Genomic DNA, 5,594 nt, shown 5'->3' on the forward strand with positions numbered 1-5,594 from the left:
GCAAGCTCTCTTACAGGGAAGGTGCGCAGATATCTTGTATTTGGACCTCCTCCTGGCCGAAGAAGAAGGCCCAAAACAGGACCTTTCTCAGACAGTGTGTTGCTTTGGCAGTTCCCAGGTGGTACAGACTCTCACCTAAGCAGACTAAATTCCTAAGTTCCTTGGAGTCCCGGGACCAAGATGGCGACCGCTGCTGCTGTGGCTTAGGCCGCCTCCCCTGCCGGGTGGGCACCTGTCCTCCGGTCTGGAAGGTGGCCGGCTGTCCCCGGCCCACACAGGGTGCTGCCTCAGCGCCTCTGTGCTTCTGCCTGTTCCAGAAGCTGTCAGGTTCTCTGGCGCACCCTCTCACCTGTTCAGACTAATTTCCTAAGTTTGGCGGGTCTCGGACCAAGATGGCGACCGCTGCTGCTGTGGCTTAGGCCGCCTCCCCAGCCGGACTGGCACCTGTCCTCCGGTCCGGACGGTGGCTGGCTGTCCCCGGCCCACAAAGGGTGCTGCCTCAGTGCCTCTGTGCTTCCGCCTGTTCCAGAAGCTGTCAGGTTCTCTGGCGCACCCTCTCACCTGTTCAGACTAATTCCCTAAGTTCGGCGGGTCCCGGACCAAGATGGCGACCGCTGCTGCTGTGGCTTAGGTCGCCTCCCCAGCCGGGCGGGCACCTGTCCTCTGGTCCGGAAGGTGGCCGGCTGTCCCCGGCCCACACAGGGTGCTGCCTCAGCGCCTCTGTGCTTCTGCCTGTTCCAGAAGCTGTCAGGTTCTCTGGCGCACCCTCTCACCTGTTCAGACTAATTTCCTAAGTTCGGCGGGTCCCGGACCAAGATGGCGACCGCTCTTGTTATATTTTTTGAGACAGGGTTTCTCTGTGTAGTCCTGGCTGTCCTGGAACTCACTCTGTAGACCAGGCTGTACTTGAACTTAGAGATCCGACTGCCTCTGTGCCACTACACCCAGGAATGAGCCATAATTTATTTCAATACAAATGGACCTGACTCAGAATTAAGAATAAGCCACTATACTTGGAAAGTCTCTGAGTTTTAAGGTAGAAATTGAAAAAGGGGGGGGGGACCAAATTTGGCAGAGGGTCCCAAAGTACCCAGAGGACTCTCCACTCCACAGGCACCCTAGCACACCCAGGATGTTGAGATCACTGGTGAGTGGAATGAAACATCTATTCCAAAACAACCCAGAGGGGTTTGGGCCAGCAGGAAGAGGGACACTGGAAACCCGCCCAACCAGAACCTGGGATGTCTTCTGATCTGGGCCAGCCCCAGTGCCACCCTTGTACATGAACTCAGCAGACAGTCCCACAGTCCCCAGAGGACTCTCCCCTCCACTGGTACCCTAGCACACCCAGGATCTTAGGAACACTGGGGAGAGTTGGCCTCCAGAAAAGGCCTTGACACTGGGACTCAGGTGAGAACACAATCTTTTATCCCAGGTCTCTCAGAGACCAGTCCTCACAGGAGAACATATGGGCAACAGAAGCAACAGAACTTCTTGAACAGGATTCCTTCAGGCCTTCATCTTCAGCCAAGGGGTGGATCTGAGCTCCAGACCTCTGAGCACCTTCCCTGCAGGATGAGAGCTTGCCTGCAAAGAGATCTCTGACCACTGGGTTTTACTAGAGAGTTGGACTCCCAGGAGAGCTGAAAGAGGCTAACAGAATCACAGGAGGAAGAAGCTCTAGCCAAACACACCTAGAACTTCTAACACCAGAGATTACCAGATGGCAAAAGGCAAACATAAGAATCTTACTAACAGAATTCAGTACACTCACCACAGTGAGTCCTGGATACCTCAACACACACAAAAAGCAAGATTCGGAATTAAAATCATGTCTCATGATGTTGGTAGAGGATTTTAAGAAGGGTATTAATAACTCACTTAAAGAAATACAAGAGAACACTGCTAAACAGGTAAAAGCCCTTAAAGAAGAAGCACAAAAATCCCTCGAAGAATTATAGGAAAACACTGCAAAAAAGGTAGAAGACCTTAAAGAGGAAACACAAAATCCCTTAAAGAATTACAGGAAAACAATACCAAACAGGTGATGGAATTCAACAAAACCGTCCAAGATCTAAAAAATGGAAGTAGAAATAATAAAGAAAACTCAAAGGGAGACAATTCTGGTGATAAAAATCCTAGGAAAGAAATCTGGAATCATAGATGTGAGCATCAGCAACAGAATACAAGAGATAGAAGAGAGAATCTCAGGTGCAGAAGATTCCAGAGAAAACATGGACACAACAACAAAAATTTAAAATGCAAGAAACTCAAAACTTCCAGGAAATCCTGGACAAAATAAAAAGACCAAATCTAAGCATGATAGGTATAGATGAGAATGAAGATTTTCAACTTAAAAGGCCAGTAAGTATCTTCAACTTCCCTAACCTAAACAAAGAGATTCCCACGAACATACAAGCCTACAGAACTCCAAATAGACTGGACCAGAAAAGAAATTCCTCCCAACACATAATAATCAGGAAAACGAATGCACTAAATAAAGATCGAATATTAAAAGCAGTGAGGAAAAATGGTCAAGTAACATATAAAGGCAGACCTACTAGAATTATACCAGAATTGTCACCAGAGACAATGAAACACAGAAGATCCTGGACAGATGTTATACAGACACTAAGAGAACACAAATGGCATCCCAGGCTACAATACCCAGCCAAACTCTCAATTAACATAGATGGACAAACCAAAGTATTCCATGACAAAACCAAATTCACACAATATCTTTCCACAATCCAGCCCTTGAAAGGATAATAAAGGGAAAACTCCAACACAAGGAGGGGAACCCAAACCTAGAAAAAGTCAGAAAGTAATCCTTCAACAAACCTAAAGAAGATAGCCACAAGAACAGAATCTCAATTCTAACAACAAAAACAACAGGAAAAAACAATTTCTTTTCCATAATAATTCTTAATATCAATGGACTCAATTCCCAAATAAAAAGACATAGACTAACAGACTGGCTACATAAACGGGACCCAGCATTTTGCTGCATACAGGAAACTCACCTCAGGGACAAAGGCAAACACTACCTCAGAGTAAAAGGCTGGAAAATAATTTTTCAACAAAATGGTCAGAAGAAACATGCTGGAGTTGCCATTCCAATATCGAATAAAATCAACTTCCAACCCAAAGTTATCAAAAAATACAAGGACTGGCACTTCATACATATCAAAGATATAATCTTCCAAGATGAACTCTCAATTCTGAATATCTATGCCCCAAATGCAAGGGCATCCACCGTCATTAAAGAAACTCTAGTAAAGCTCAAACCATACATTGTAGCTCATGTAATAACATTGGGAGACTTCAACACCCCACTCTCATCATTGGACAGATCCTGTAAACAGAAACTAGACAGACACATAGTGAAACTAACAGAAGTTATAAAAGAAATGGATTTAACAGATATCTACAAAACATTTTATCCTAAAACAAAAGGATACACCTTCTTCTCAGCACCTCACAGTACTTTCTCCAAAATATAATTGGTCACAAAACAGGCCTCAACAGATACAAAAATATCCCATGAATCCTATCAGATCAGCACGTTTAAGTAACAACACAAAAGAACTCAGATGATATGCACTCACTGATAAGTGGATATTAGCCCAGAAAGTTAGAATACCCAAGATCCAATTTGCAAAGTACATGAAACGGAAGAAGAAGGAAGTCCAAAGTGTGGATACTTCCTTCCTCCTTATAAAGGGGAACAGAATACCCATAGAGGGAGTTACAGAGACAAAGTTTGGAGCGGAGATGGAAGGAAGGACCATCCAGAGATTGCCCCACCTGGGGATCCATTCCATAAACTGCCACCAAACCCAGACACTATTGCATATGCCAGCAAGATTTTGCTGACAGGACCCTGATATAGCTGTCTCATGTGAGGCTATGCTGGTGCCTGGAAAATAAAGAAGTGGATGCTCACAACCATCTATTGGATGGAACACAGGGGCCCCAATGGAGGAGCTAGAGAAAATACCCAAAGAGCTGAATGTGTCTGCAAACCTAAAGGAGGAACAACAACATGAACTAACCAGTACCCCCAGAGCTTGTGTCTCTAGCTGCATATGTAGAAGAAGAGGGCCTAGTCAGCCATCATTGGGAGTAGAGGACCTTGTTCTTGCAAAGATCATATGCCCCATTACAGGAGAATAGCAGGTTCACTATGCAGGAGTGGGTAGTTTTAGAGCAGGACAGGGGGAGGGTAAAAGGGACTTTCGGAATAGCATCTGAAATGTAAATGAAGAAAATATCTAATACAAAATAAATTGGAATAAAAAAACCAAAAAAGCAATTGAGGAAAAGCAATATGCTAATGAAAAATATATCTAATAAATTCATACAGAGAAAGCTGCTCATTCTTGTCAGCCCTGTACTTGGGAGGAAGGGGCTGCAAGAAGTTTGATAACAATCTGAAGTACAAAGAACATTAAAACAACAACAACAACAAAAACAAAAACAAGAAATGACAAAACAATGTAGGGTATTGTTAATTAACCACGTACTTCAGAAATAAGTAATCGCTTCTCGGCCTTTTGGCTAAGATCAAGTGTAGAAATAAGTAAAATTTTCATGCTTTTCTCAGACATGTTTTACAGATCTCCATATGAAATTCTATATATGTAAAATTGTCATCCAATATTCCACTCCTCTTTAAATAAAATAAAAAAATGAGCTAGATAATAGTGTTTAAGTTTTTAATGGTTAATGGGAAAAATTAAGAATCTTTAAAATAGCATTCATATTCAGTATGTGGCTGTGTTTATATGGGAAGAGAGGGGAGTGAGAGAGCCCACTTATGGCCAGAGTTCCTGTGCTCTGTGCAGGTGGATGCGGGAGGGCTGCTGGATGCTTTTGATGAGGCCCTGGGTGGGCATCTGGCTATGTGAAGCCACTGACCCCACACTGCAGGGGGTGGGCAAGGGGCAGCCCCTGGTACCAGGTTCTCAGTCTCTGTCATCCCATTCTGGATATGGCAGAGGATCTGAAAACAGTATAGGGGATATGGGAAGAAAGGTTCCCATGCAGGCATGAGTCCTAAATCCAGTCCTTGGCTGGAGCACAGGAAAGCCTTCTGATGGGAGATTATGCACAGCTCTTTAGGAAAAGGCCTATCCCATTGTCCAAGCACAGTGGCCTTGATGAACAGAGACAGTCTATGGTTTTAGAGTTTTATTGTAGAAAGGTAGGGGGAAAGAGAAAAGGTAAAAAGAGAGAAACTGGCCATGGTCAAGAGGAGAGAAGGGGAAAAGAGAGAGTTAGAGAGTAAGAAAGATAAAGGCTTAGAGAGAGAAAAGCTTAGAGAGTAATAGGGAGAGAGTGAGGTGGGGGCCAAGCAGCCCCTCTTATAGTGGGCTGTGTTATCTTGCTGTTGCTAGGTAACTGGGAGGTGTCTAGCCCGAAGGTCAGAAGCTTGGGACATCGTTTAAGTGACTAATAGCCACATGCTTCTCCTGTGGGACCTGTGGGGGCAGTAACTTCTACAGGAGCCAGCTATCCAGGAGACATGAGGGAACACCTTCTGTCCCATGTAGGTGAATTATCACCACTGGATCCTACTCGGGTTCCACCTC

General features: G+C 44.7%; 1 pseudogene; it reads left to right on the forward strand.

The window, feature by feature from the left end:
• Positions 1-4,540: 4,540 nt before the first annotated feature.
• Gm52479 lies at positions 4,541-4,673 on the forward strand (annotated as a pseudogene).
• The last annotated feature ends 921 nt before the right edge of the window (positions 4,674-5,594 follow it).

This window comes from Mus musculus, chromosome X (assembly GCF_000001635.26).
Source record: "Mus musculus strain C57BL/6J chromosome X, GRCm38.p6 C57BL/6J".
Taxonomy (NCBI): domain Eukaryota; kingdom Metazoa; phylum Chordata; class Mammalia; order Rodentia; family Muridae; genus Mus; species Mus musculus.